This window comes from Magnolia sinica, chromosome 12 (assembly GCF_029962835.1).
Source record: "Magnolia sinica isolate HGM2019 chromosome 12, MsV1, whole genome shotgun sequence".
Taxonomy (NCBI): domain Eukaryota; kingdom Viridiplantae; phylum Streptophyta; class Magnoliopsida; order Magnoliales; family Magnoliaceae; genus Magnolia; species Magnolia sinica.
This window is the reverse complement of record NC_080584.1, coordinates 27907507-27923342: the sequence shown is the minus strand read 5'-3', so window position 1 is coordinate 27923342 and position 15836 is coordinate 27907507.

The window sequence follows — 15836 nt, the reverse complement described above, 5'->3', positions numbered from 1 at the left end:
GGTAGTCTTTAGGACAACTTTCCATTTGTGCAAAGTGGCTTCAAGACAACTTTCCATTGCGCAAAATCGCGTAAAAGCTAGTCTTTAAGATAGATAGCCACACAAAGTGGCATGCAAAAGCTTGTCTTTAAGACAAGCTTCCACTTGGAATGGTGCAAAGGCCCTCTTTCTCTCCAACTTCAATTGCGCGGAGACGTACAAAAGCCTTCCTTAAGGATAAGAGTTCATGAGGAGTGGCGCAAGACCCTTTCTCTCCAACTTCAATTGCATGGAGATGCGTAAAAGGCTCTCTCTTGGACATGCCTCCACATAAAGTGGTACAAACCACCTTGCTTCAAGAGGTTTGCGCAGGGTCGTGCAAAGCCTCTTTCTCTCTCTTTCCATTGCGTGAGGTCGTGCAAAGCTTCTCTCTCTCTTGTCTTCATTCCTTCTTGTCCTCCTTCATTCTTGTCTTCCAACCCCTCAAATAAGGAATGGGGAGGGGTATTTATAGGCTTCCCAAACTCCTTAATCTATAAATTGTGGTGATCACCACCACTTCTGTCACGCCTCAAACTCAGAAACTGGGATCACAAAATTCCCGATCTCCGAATCCAGTGCCGACAGCCTCCGTAGTACCCCAATCTCGGCTCCCAGTGCTCATACGCCAGATTCCGATCCTGGGATCCGGCAAGGAGGATTTTCAACATGAATTTGTTTCATAAGAAGCATAACCACAAGTATACCCAAATCATAAGAAGAACATCATCACCACATATCCACTAATATAATCATTTGAGTACAATACTGAAAAGGAAATACATGCATATAATAAAATCTCCAGAAGCTCTACCGCACGCTTCTGCCCCAGCTCGACTACGTCGTATCATCACCTGCATGCATCTATTGTGCATAAGCTTATAGAAAGCTTAGAGGGTGATGTAAGTGTGTGCACAAGATAAGTGCCAAGTATACAATAAAGCCCATAAATCATACATTATCGGAATAAGTGAAAATATACTAGTAAGTCCATGAGTCATAAAAATATCATCAACCTCATCCAGGATATACGATGAAAAGATATAGCAAGTCAAAATCATATACTGAGAAAGTAATGTAAATCGGCTATGTAATGTGGAAACATAATGAACCAGATATCAGATATTGAAGATGCAATATAATATGTAATTCGAAAGAGCTACGAATACCATCAGCCTTATCTAGGTCATATAAATGCAGAACTATAGTAACCCAAAATGTCATATACCGCGGATGTAATGCAATATGCGGTGCGAATGGAATGACTATGCTGGAGGGTGGAGTCGGGATGATAGTACATAGTATCGTAGGCTATGGGGTCCATCACAAGGGACTTCTATCCAAACTAGTCCCATACCTAAATTTGGATAGTCAGACTCAAATGTGGTAAACTCCTGATCTCAGGTTAGTCACAAGCCCCAACCGAAATCCTGGCCATTGCGAATGTACAACCACATATCAATACCGTATATCTTTGGGATCATCACCAGGGTCTAGTACACTCTAAACTGGCTATCGCCCAGTGAGTGGAAAAGACCTCACTACCCGCCTGCCAGCAGTATACCAATGCCTAATCGGCTCATCGATAGCGGACCCATTTAGGAGTTGGTCAGACTCAGTCTAGCAATGCCTACTCCCTCAGGCGAGTAAGGCCACACCCCCTCCCAACCGACCACGACACAGTGAGAGACGCGGCCTCCTGGTATTCGGCACTCAGGCGCTCATGTATATCCACTCGGTTACGACGTTAGGGCATCTCCTGGACATACAAAGTGCCCAAATGCTCTAACCAAACATTTTTGGTGTCCCATCTAGCCATCCACGACATGCCTCTGAAGGTCATAGCCCTGATGTTACTAAGGCGTACAATAATCACAATCACACAATGTAAGATATATGAGTTATTAGTCTAATCATGCATTAATCCTACGCATACCGTGCGCTCATGTGGAATAACTCCACCTATCAGGGAGTCTCATAAACTATCTGTACTATGGCATATGCAAGGGTCAATCACATCTCACAATAAACATGTAGATGATGCGTATAAACATGTATCATGATGCTATGTTGTCACATATTCTTAATCGGTATTAATAACCGGCATCAACAATCGGCCTCGACAATGTGGACATTTAACCAACATTGCCCCCAAGGAATGACCCACATAGGGCCTAACATATAGTGGACCCATGGCCTCACACAAGAGCCTAATATATAACACAATGCGCCTCACTCAAGAACTTAATACAATCAAGATGGGCCTCTCATATGGGCCTAATATACATCACAATGGGCTTCATCGCCTGGCCCTCAAATGCATCACAATGGGCCTCATCACATAAACCTCATATTTATCACATTAGGCCTAAAACACGGGCTGAATACACATCCCAATGGGCCTGAAATACGAGCCACATATACATCACATTGGGCCTCAAACACGGGCCACATATACATCACATTGGGCCTCATACACGGGCCGCATATACATCACATGGGTCTCGACAATTGTCCTCAGCAATCGAAATCGGCCTCGATAATCAGAATCGACAATCGGCACCAACAATCAGCATCGATAATCAGCACCGATAATTAACATATAAATAACGCGGGATCCATAGATAAATAGCCGACCAACCATAATATAAAGATCGGCCCTCGGCCGTGGTTATATCAAATCCGATAGCGCAAAACCATCCATTTATGGCGAATGGCGTCCACTTATCTAGGTTAACTTATAAGAGAATTATGAGAATGTACCTAACAAGGTCTAAAGGAAGGTCACAATATGGACATCCAACCATCATTGCCCATCAATGTGGACATCTAACCAACATTGCTCCCAAGGAGTGGCCTACATATAAGGCCAAAATATACAATGAGTTCGTGGCCTCACATAAGGACCATATATATATCAAGTGGGCCGCATCGCATGGGCCTCGAATACATCACAATGGGCCTCGCTCATGGGCCTCGAATACATTACATTGGGCCTTACCCACGGGCCTCGAATACTTCACATTGGGCCTCATATAAATCAAATGGGCCGATCAAATGAGCTGATCAAATGGGCCGAATCAATGGGTGGATCAAATAGGCCAATTTAAATGGGCCGAATCAATGGGCGGATCAAATGGGCCAATTTAAATGGGCCGAATCAGTGGGCCAAGTTGAATAGGCCGAGTTGAATGGCCGAGTCGAATAGGCCGAGTCGAATAAGCTGAGTCGAATACACTATGCATCCATCGCTAGGGATCATTATAGTGCATAAAAATGAATCATATCCAAAGGTTCATCTGAACCATACCACAAATGACAATGATGACAATGATTTCCACCATTAAATTCCAATGGGCCCACCATGGCATTTATCTTCCATCCAGTCTGTGCATAAGGTCACAAAGATCTGGATATAGAGGAACAAATATTATATTGATTCAAAACTGTTGTGACCCAAAGGGGTTTCAATGGTGGGCGTTCATTCCACTGTTTTCTGCAGTGTGTTCCACTTGATATTAGATTTGTCTTATTTTTAGTCACAAGCCGTGAGACAAGGTCGCTCCAAATAGGTGGACGATTTGGATGGGAAAACACTCATCGGTATGGGGCCGGTGGAATGCCAGATGGATGGATGGCGTGGTAGAACAATACATCAAGGTGGGGCGCATGGGGCACGACAGACGGATGGATGGTTTGGATATAGGATGCATGTATCATAGGGGCCCTCCGTCCCATCCTACGGACGGTGTGGATAAGACCCATACATCATGTGTGGACCCCTAGTCCACGGAGACCCCTGACCATCCAGCGACGGTAGGTCCCACCAGATAGATGGATGGCGTGGGTTCAGTCCCACGTACAGCAGCCCAGCTGCTACGTCTGTGGATGGGTCCCACGTGGTACCCCACCCCTCATCACTCTCTCTCTCTCTGTATATAAATTATAAAATATAATAAGATATAATATACTATATCATAATATATATATATATATATATATATATATATATATACACACACTAATCAAAATGCCCATCCTCACCGTCCAGAGCCATCTGGACGGTACAAAATCATGATAAAGGTGTGTCCCACACTCGTGGCCCATCAAAGATTTGAATATCGCTTGATTGTAGTCTCCAGCCTGAGGACGAACTCACCAATAGAATGGATGGTTTGGATGTAACACATACATCACAGTGGCAACTCAAAGCTCCTGTTCGTCCCAGCTATAAAATGGATGGACGGCTGATATGCAACACAAGCATCAAGGTGGGACAGATGGATGGACGGCTTGATGTGCACGTACCTGGTGGGACCTACAAGCTGCAGACGTCGGCTGCAGTATACATATAATATAATATAATATACTATCACATAATATAATATAATATAATATATTATATTATAATATACTTATCATACATGAATTATTTTAAAAAAAAAAAGAAACCACCGTACAGAAGTTGCTGATCTGGTAGTTACATCAAGGTGGGCCCCACCTCCACACGTGCAACACGTGTGGAGTGGCTCCCACGTCCAAGACAGATGGACGGCTAAGGGAGCACGTACGTCTGGTGGGCCACAGGTTTTGCTGACGTCAGTCACGAGTGGGACCCACCGTCCTGAAAAAAAGTGGATGGACGGCAGGGATCAATACGCACATCTACGTGGGTCCCACGTGGCAACAGATGGACGGCTAATAAAATAAATACATCACAGTGGTCCCACATGGATTGACCACCACTTCTATATATATAATATTATATATATAACCATTATTATATTATTATTTAAAAAAATAATCCAACGTCCAGAAGGTTGGATGTCTGCACGGACTGGGGATGGAGCCCACAAATCCTGCTGACGGTCCAGCAGCTGCATGCTGCTGGACGTCCAACTGATGGATGGCCCGGATTCAATGTTCACACGAGGTGGGTCCACACATGTGGGACCCATCAGTAGCCTTAGATAAGTTGATATTTGTGTCTTCCTCCAATCTAGCCCGTCGAAATGGTGGGCCCACACAGAGGACGGCATGGATAAAATACATACATCATAGTAGGCCCACAATCGGTGTGGATCTAGTAGGCCACGCCCATCACAAGAGAGAGAGAGAGAGAGAGAGAGAGAGAGAGAGACCAGTGAGAAGGGGAGGGACCCCGCCACTATGGGCCCTTCCTATACAATGCATACATCAAGATGAGTCCCACTATATGTGGGCCCTCAAATCATCAAAATCAACAAATAAAATTACTCACCTCAAGATCTTTTCTTCCTTTTTCCGCCAATGCGATCTAGAGCTCCAAGGAAACGAGTCCAACGGTTTAGATGGACTTTAGTTGGTGGAGATAGGAGGTAGGAAGGTGGGCCACACTAGCTCTCTCATGGGAAGCTCTCATGGACATTGGGTTGCTTGCTTGTAAAATGGAGAAAAATGTGTGTGTGTGTGTGTGTGTGTGTGAGAGAGAGAGAGAGAGAGAGAGAGAGAGAGAGAGAACGGATGAGATGGATTAATAAGGTGTGGTTGTTGTAAGAAATGGGAAAGGGGAGGTATGGGTTAGTTTGAAAATGGCGTAAAAAAAGTATGGGTAGGGAGAGAGAGAGTTGACTTGTGAGGGGTGAGGTGGCATGGAGCATGGGTGGTGTACTTGACTTGTGAAATGATGGATTGATGTGATGTGTCGTAGAGATTCCCTCGGTATTTGCAACGCGCGGCGTTTTCCTTGAACTGAATGCAGGCCCACATCTCCTAGCCCAAGTATCGCCTTAGCACGTAATACGCGACGTCGGAACCACGGCGACGGCGCGGTCGCAAAGGTACAAGTCTCGGGTTGAACCAACTCTGGAATATGGGAAATGATTCAGGATCGCGCGCAAATGCTGATAATAGATCGCGGGTCGCCGGAATTCGACCGGGAGGACCGCGGAAGCCTACGAAACAGTACAGGCTAGGATACAGGTCTTACAACTTCTTTCTTCACACATCCAACCTTACTCCTTAAATTGTGGTGTGCACCAACCTCCCTCTTAAATAGTGGTGTTCAACCACTCCTTCCTTAATACAAGGCAACTTTCGTTCCTCCTTTCCTTAAGACAAAGCACAGCCGTCCTTCATACCAGGTGATGCCCATGAACTCTTCTATCCCAGACGATGCCCGTGCACTCCTCTATACCAAGTAACGTCCATCTATTCTCCTATCAAATGACACCCGCCCATTCTTCCATATCAAATGACGTCCATCCATTCTTCCATCCTAGATGACATCCGCCCATTCTTCCATCTCAGATTGTAATGCACAATGGAATTCCCATGCTAATGCAATGGGCATGTAATGAGATTTACAAAGAGAATGATGGAATATTTTTTGTGCCTCAACATACATACATATATATATATGTACACACACACACACACACACACACACACACATATGGGAAATGGTACTATGAGTTCGACCGTGATGTGGGCCTCACCGTGATATGTGTTGAACATCGACACCATGCCTCACCATGATGTGTGTTGAACATCGACATCATGCATTTAATGGTTCCCCTTTAGTTTATGGGATTTCCCAAAAATCAGCCACTCATATAGGTCTAATCTTATAAAACCATGCGAAGACATGCCTAAAACATATAAAAGAATTTGGTGGGGCCTACCTGAGTTTTTGGATGCGGCTAAAACATTCTCTAACCCCTTATCCAAGTGGGAGACACACAACGGATGGGCTGGATTTGTGAACCACGTCTCTATGGGCCCAATAAATGAGCATGAATATTTTAATGGGAGGGTACCCTGTCACGTCCCAAACTCGGAAACCGGGCTCACAAAATTTCTGATCGCCGAATCCAGCGCCGACAACCTCCGTAGTACCCCATTCTCGGCTCCCGGCATCTATACACTAGGATCTGATCCTAGGATCCTACAAGGAGGATTTCAAGCATGATTTTGATTCAGTATAAGCATAACGCACGAACAATAACCACAGGAACACCATCACAAAATCTACTGATCAAAAACTTTGAGTACAATGTGTATAAAGGAAAATACAAGATAGTGCAAATAACGGAAACTCTAAAAGTTCGACTGCACACTCCAACTGCAACAAGGCTACGGCTGTGTCCTAGCATCACCTGCACGCATCAATTGTGCATAAGCTTATAGAAAGCTTAGAGGGTGGTATAAGTGTGTACGCAATATAAGCGTGTTCAAGATGCAAGGTCAGAGTAATGTGGAATCATGGTGATGAGTACATGAATGCAATCAGACGTACCAAGGCTATACGGTGCAAGATATGAATGCTATCGGCCATAACACGGCCATGCGATGTGAGATGTAACTCAAGCATGTCAATCCTCATCGTATATCAGTACAGTTCTCTCTTTGAATAATCACCAGGGTTCAGTATACATCAAATGGCACCGCCGCTCTCCTAGCCGCACAGTCCAAGTGAGTGTAAGAAACCTCACTATCCGCCTGGCCAATAGTCTACCAATACCTATCCGACGCGTCGATAGCGGACCCATTCACGAGCTGGTCAAACTCAGCCTAGTATTGCCCCTTACTCTCAGGAGAGTAAGGCCACACCCATTTCCAACCGACCACGACACAGTGGGAGACGCAGCCTCTAGGTATTTAGCCCTCGTGCGCTCATATATCCACTCGGTCTCGACGTTGAAGTCATCATTTGGTACCATCAGGGTTATGAATTTTCACTTAGGGATATCTATGGCGCCCCGATACTAGAAATAGTATTTTCGGTATCCAATCCAACCACCCATGATGTGTCTGTGGAGGCTATGGCCCTGATGTCGATAGGACATACAATAATCACAATAACACAAATGTCAATGCATGAATCACCCTACTAGACATGCAACAATCATGCGCGTACCATGCGCTCATGTAAGGCAACTCCGCCTATCAGGGAGCCCATAAACAATCCGTACATAGGCATATGATATGATCAGTCACTCCTCATATCAGGCATACATATGATGCGTATGATCATGAATCATAGATCTATACTAAACATGTTATATGGTGATGAGCTCTATTCATAACGAAGATGGGCCTAGACAGCCTACACACTACAAGTATGGGCCTATCAATGGGCCTTAGGGAGAGCGACAATGCAGACATTTAACCAACATTATCCTTATAATGTGGACATCAAACCATCATTGCTCCCAAGGCATAGCCCGCTATAAAGGTCAACACATAAACTATGGTGGAATCACGTTATAATGGGCCTCATGTACATCCCATTGGGCCTCGACCCATGGGCCTCCATTACATCAGATGGGCCTCATGTACATGGGTCTTGTATATATTAAGATAGGCCCTAACGAATGGCCACAACTACATCAAGATAGGCCTAATCACATGGGTCTTATATTCGTCAAGTGGGTCGCACCAGTGGGCCTTGAATACGTCACAATGGACCCTCATATGGTAAGTGGGCCACATCACACGGGCCACACGTATATCAAATGGGTCACACCTAAATATAAGTGGTGATAATAATTTCCACTATTAAAATTCTCAAGGCCCGCCATAACATTTATTTCCCATCCAATCTGATCATAAGGTCTCAAAGGATGTCAATGGTAGCCATTCAATCCTCACCGCTCGGTGTGGTCCACTTGATAAATAAATCTGTCTTAATTTTGTCTCAAGCCTTGAAATTATTATTATTATTATTATTATTTATTTTCTTTTTAAATGGTTGGATGGTTTGGATGAAACTCATGCATCATGGTGGGTCCCATATGGATGGACAGCATAGGTAAAGCACATACCTCATGATGGGAGCCACACTGATGGAAGGTGTGGTACACATACATCAGTGGGTCCCACATGGGGCCCACCATAATGTTTATTTTCCACCCAATCTGTTGACAGGGTCACAAAGACATGGGGCCCACTATAATGTTTATTTGCACCCAACCAGTTGATGAGGTCACTTAGACCCTGACCCACCATAACGTTTATTTGCACTCAACCTGTTGTTAAGGTCACTCAGACCTGGGACCCACTGTAATGTTTATTTTGCAATCCAAACTGTTGATAAGGTCACGTGGACCTGAATGAATAGGAAAAATAAATTTTATATTTGATCTGAAATTACTGCAACCCAAAAAGGGTTCAATGGTAGGCGTCAATCACCTCTATTTCCTGTAATGTGGGCCACCTTAGTCCCTATAGCGGCTGATTTTTGGGAGGGGGCCACTGTTAGAAGGGACCCAACAAATGTACGGTGTTGATCGTCAACACACATCAGGGTGGGGACCATTGCAGAGGCCGTGGGTCCCTGTCAGGCCGTCCGTCCGTCAGGCACAGGTGCTGCCTGCGTGCATTCTGCAGCAACAGCATCAGCGCTGCCTTCTTTTTTTTAAAATCAGTTTTCATGTGGTTTTTTACAGGTGGGGCCCACATCAAGGAAATCTTCCTTGCCCATTGTATTCCCCTGCTCGATACCATCAAACAGGGTCCAATATCCATTATATTTGGCGAGTAAAACATCAAGGCAGGTTTTGGACGGTAATAATATTGTTTCCTAAGGTATGGCCTGCTCGAGAATCAGATTTGATTTGTACATCAAAGTGGGGCCTACATGAGTGGCCCACCCCAAGCTTAGTACACCCCAACATCAGTTCACACTTTACTGTTAGCCACACCACGCCCACGGCTGCACGTCCAGTGTCCAGAGACGCTGGACGGTGTGGAATAACACAAGTACCATGGTGGGTCCCACATGCACATGGCCCACCATGCATATACATATTAATATAATACTAATAAGGCAGCGTTGACACTGCTGCTGCAGAACACACGCAGGCAGCGCCGGTGCCTGACGGACAGACGGCCTGGCAGGGACCCACGGCCCCAGCCATGGTCCCCACCCTGATGTGTGTTGACGATCAACACCGTACATTTGTTGGGTCCCTTCTAACAGTGGCCCCCTCCCAAAAATCAGCCACTACAGGGACTGAGGTGGCCCATGTTATAGGAAATAGAGGTGATTGATGCCTACCATTGAACCCTTTTTGGGTTGCAACAGTTTCAGATCAAATATGAAATTTGTTTTTCCTATTCATTCAGGTTCACGTGACCTTATCAACAGTTTGGATGGCAAAATAAACATTACGGTGGGCCCCAAGTCTGAGTGACCTTAACAACAGGTTGGGTGCAAATAAATGTTATGGTGGGTCAGGGTCTAAGTAACCTCATCAACTGGTTGGGTGTAAATAAACATTACAGTGGACCCCATGTCTATGTGACCCTGTCAACAGAATGGGTGGAAAATAAACATTATGGTGGGCCCCACGTGGGACCCACTGATGTATGTGTACCGCACCTTCCATTAGTGTGGCCCCCATCATGAGGTTTGTGCTTTACCCATGTTGTCCATCCATATGGGACCCACCATGATGCATGAGTTTCATCCAAACCGTCCAACCATTTAAAAAGAAAATAAATAATAATAATAATAATAATAATAATAATAATAATAATAATTTTAAGGCTTGAGACAAAATTAAGACAGATTTATTTATCAAGTGGACCACACCATGCGGTGAAGATTGAACGGCTACCATTAACATCCTTTGGGACCTCATGATCAGATTGGATGGGAAATAAATGTTATGGCCAGCCTTGGGAATTTTAATTGTGGAAATTATTATCACCACTTATATTTGGGTGTGGTCCATTTGATATACGTGTGGCCCATGTGATGTGGCCCACTTACCATATGAGGGTCCATTGTGACATATTCAAGGCCCACTGGTGTGGCCCACTTGACTAATATAAGGCCCATGTGATTAGGCCCATCTTGATGTAGTTGTGGCCATTCGTTGGGGCCCATCTTAATATATACAAGACCTATGTACATGAGGCCCATCTGATGTAATGGAGGCCCATGGGTCGAGGCCCAATGGGATGTACATGAGGCCCATTATAACGTGATTCCATCATGGTTTATGTGTTGACCTTTATAGCGGGCTATGCTTTGGGAGCAATGATGGTTTGACGTCCACATTGTAAGGATAATGTTGGTTAAATGTCTGCATTGTCACTCTCCCTAAGGCCCATTGATAGGCCTATACTTGTAGTGTGTAGGCCGTCTAAGCCCATCTTCGTTATGAACAGAGCCCATCACCATATAACATATTTAATATAGATCAATGATTCATAATCATATGCATCATATGTATGCCTGATATGAGGAGTGACTAATCATAGCATATGCCTATAGGCGGATTGTTTATGGGCTCCCTGATAGGCGGAGTTGCCCTACATAAGCGCGTGGTACGTGCATGATTGTTGCATGTCTGGTAGGGTGATTCATGCACTGACATTTGTGTAATTGTTATTATTGTATGCCCTAGCGACATCAGGGCCATAGCCTCCATAGACACATTGTGGGTGGTTGGATTGGATACCGAAAATACTGTTTTTAGCATCAGGGCGCCATAGATATCCCTGGGTGAAAATTTCTAAACCCGATGGTACCAGAGGGTGACTCCAACGTCGAGACCGAGTGGATATATAAGCGCACGAGGGCCGAATACCAGGATGCCGCGTCTCCCATTGTGTCATGGTCGGTTGGAAAGGGGTGTGGCCTTACTCGCCCAAGAGTAGGGGGTAATACTAGGCTGAGTTTGACTAGCTCATGAATGGATCCGCTATCGATGTGCTGGATAGGTATTGGCAGACTATTAGCCAAGCCGATAGTGAGGTTTCTTACACTCACTTGGACTGTGCAGCTAGGAGAGCGGCAGTGCTATTTGGAGTGTACTGAACTCCGGTGATTATCCAAAATGAGAACTATATTGATATATGATGAGGATTGGCATGCTTGAGTTGCATCTCGCATCGCATAGTCGTGTTATGGCCGATAGCATTCATATCTTGTACCGCATAGCCTTGGTACGACTGATTGTATTTATGTACTCATCACCATAATTTCGCATTACTCTGACCTTGCATCCTGAGCACACTTATATTGCGCACACTCTTACACCACCCTCTAAGCTTTCTATAAGCTTATGCACGATTGATGCGTGCAGGTGACGCCAGGACGCAACCGTAGCCTTGTCGCAGTTGGAGTGTGCAGTCGAGCTTTTGAAATTTTTGTTATTTGCATTATCTTGTATTTTCCTTTATACGCATTGTACTCAAAGTTTTTTATCATTGTGGATTTTGTGATGGTGTTCTTGTGGTTATTGTTCGTGGGTAATGCTTATGGTTATGCTTATACTGAATCAAAATCATGCTTGAAATCCTTCTTCTAGGATCCCAGGATCGGAACCTGGTGTATAGATGCCGGGAGCCGAGAATGGGGTACTACGGAGGCTGTTGGCGCTAGATTCGGCGATCGAAAATTTTGTGAACCCGGTTTTCGAGTTTAGGGCATGACATAACCCCTCTCAATTCTTATATGTATTGTGGCCCACCTAAGTGATGAATTCACTTGATTTTTAAGCCCGTGGCCCAACATGGAATGGTGCATCTGACTGATGGAGTAGATGTTCTACACACATCATGCTGGGGCCCACACAGCTCGACCTCATGAAAAGTTTCAATGAGGTTGACTTCATAGTATATCAAGGACTAAGGGCCTATTTGTTAATGCATAAAATTAACACTTGACATGGAATTGTGAAAATGCTCCGTATTAACAGTTGTTTGTTAACACTAAAATTGGAAAGCGCTAACTGATTTTCCGTGATATTTCACCGAATTCTTTCGGTGATAGGAGTCTAGTTTAACGGTGAACGCTGAATTAAGCCAGTGAATGCTGAATGCACTCCATAAAATTTTCTATTAAAAGAAATTTTTGCTTCCAAAAATACCCTTACTACGGATATTTTCTCTCTTTTAAATTGTTTGCCCAATAGAAAACTAACTTTTAACATGTCAAACTTATTTATGCCCCACCATGATTTATGTGTTTGATCCACACCGTCCATCAACTATTTCAGATCATTCTTGCGTATGTGCCCAAAAACAAGGTATATGTAAAACTCAAGTGAGCCACACCATAAAAACCAATGGAAATTGAATAAAACTCAAGTCCATTAAAAACCTTTTGGTGGCCATAAAAGTTTTGGATAAAGATGATCTTTTTTTTCCCCTTCCTTCGGCCTATATGACCTAATCAAAGATTGGATGTCAAATAAACAGTACCGTGGGCTTCAGGAGAATTTTAATGGTGGATATCCAATCACCATTGTTTTCCTGTGGTGTGGTCCACCTGAGATTTATATCCCTCTCATTTTTTATTTTTTTTTTGTGAAGCCTTAAAATGATCAGTAAAAATGGATGAATGAAACTAATGAAACACATACATCATGATGATAGGGCCACATAGCACCGACCACCAGCCACGAGGTTGGTGGCAGGGTAGATACTTGTCGAGGGAAGACGAGCACCTACGCTCGTCGAGCTTCGAGTTGTGCGAACGGTTCAAAGGAGATCAAAGTTACATGGGCCCACAATGATGTATTTATTATATCCACACCGTTCATCCATTTTTTTGAGATAATTTTACAGCATTAACCAAAAAATGAATCATATCCGAAGCTCAAATGGATAGCACCAAAAATAGCAGTGGGGACAATGATTTTCACCATTTAAAATTTTATAGGGCCCACCATAATATTTATTTTCCATCCAATCTGTTCATAAGGTCACAAATACCTGGATGAAGAGGAAAACAAATTTCATATTGATCCGAAACTTCTGTGACCCCAAAAAGGATTTCAATGGTAGACGTTCAATCCCCCACTGCTTTTTGCAATGTGGTACACTTGATCTTTAGATCTGCCCTATTTTTTGTCTCAAACATTAGGACGAGCTCAAAAAATAGATGAACGGTTTGGATATAATATATACTTCATGATGTGACCCACCAAACTTGCTGACGTCAATGCATCAGCTACATAGCTGGTATGTGGTACACCAGCCAATCCGCTTCTGTCCGAGTGACGTCACCAAGTTATGTGGGACCCACCATGATGTATATGTTGTATCCACAACGTCCATCCATTTGGTGATATAAATTTAGTGTATGAAGCAAATAACGAGTTAGATTCAAAGCTCGAGTGGACCCCACAACAGAAAACAGTTGAGAGAGTGTTGTCCGCCATTAAAAATTTCTAAGGGCCACAAAAGTTTTTGATCAAGCTGAAATTTGTGTTTTACCTTCTTCCATGTCTGTCTTAACTTATGAACACATTGGATCTAAGATAAACATCATAGTAGACCTTAGGAAGGTTTCAATGGTGGGTGTCACTCTTCCCGTTGTTTTCTGTGGTGGGGTCCACTCCAAATTTTGATCTGACTCATTCTTTGTGTAGTTCCCTAAAATGATATCTCCAAATGGATGGACGGTGTGGATACAACACATACATCATGGTGGGTCCCACAGAACTTAGTAATGTCACTTCGGTAGCGAGTCTCGCTACTTGACCTATAATTATCTAATCCGCCTCGAGTCCACTCATTTCAGGACATGCGACCAAAAATAAGATGTATCCAAAACTTAAATGGGCCACACGATAGGAAATAGTGGGAATTTTTTTACTACCATTAAAACATTTATATGGCCACAAAAGTTTTGTATCGGTTTAAGTTCACGGTGTTTTCACTTCACCTCAGTCGAAATGACCCTATAAATAATTTGGATGGAATATAAACATTAAGGTGGAGTCTAGGAAGGTTTCAAGAGTGGACATTCCTTTCCCCACTATTTCATCTTGTATGGCCTACTTGAGTTTTGGTTACTCCTCATTTTTGTTGAATGTCCTAAAATCAACTCGAAAAATGGATGGACGTGTTGGATTTCTCACAAACATCACAGTGGGCCCCACCTAAAATCCTTGCGCTGGAACTTTATGCGAAAGGCTTTCATTAGGTAATCCGTGTTCGTCTATATGCCGAATTAATCGTTAAAGCCTCTTTGCAGAATTCCCTGCGCTGGAAACGTAAGTGGGCCCACCTTCAAGTTTGTGAGAAATCCATCCCGCCCATCAATTTTATGAGTTTATTTTAGGATATGGGACCAAAACTGAGGTGGATCCAATAACCAAGTGGGCCTAAAACATGAAGATTGAACATCCTGATTTGAAATATTCGTGGGGCAAATAAGGAATTTATCTATTTTTTATGAATAACGATATTTTAATTTTATTTTTTTATGAATAACAATATTTTATTTTTCTCTTAATTGCTTTAGTTTATTTGAATTAAATAGAATAATTTTATTTTCATTTAATAAAAAAATAATTTTTTTATAAGGTAAAACATTTCCAAACGTGATATAAGGGCAAATGTGTCAAATTAACGCATTTCAGACATTTCATATGTTTGTTAACAAATACGTTGTTTTAAATTGGGTACTTAATTTTCAGACTTCTGCCATAATTACCAAACAAGTTTTTTGACTTCAAATTTTAGAATCAGCCTTCAGATTTCATATTTGGGCTTCAGATTTCAGATTCAGGCTTTAGACTTCAGATTTAACAAATGGGGCCTCAGTCTCTTAGCTACTATGCCAAGCGCTATGTGTGCTTCTATTATTTTAATATTTATCTGTATCACAAGTATCTAAGATATTCATAAATATTATAAATTTATATAATATAATCATTAAATATCAAATCGATTCAAGTGGAGACTTGTCCAGGTCATCCAGTTAAATTGACCCAGTTGGAAATTGAGTCAATTCAGTTTTTTTTTGAGTTTTTGAACTATGATTAACAGTTCCCAAACAACAAAAGAAAATGCACAATATTTGCCATCGCAAA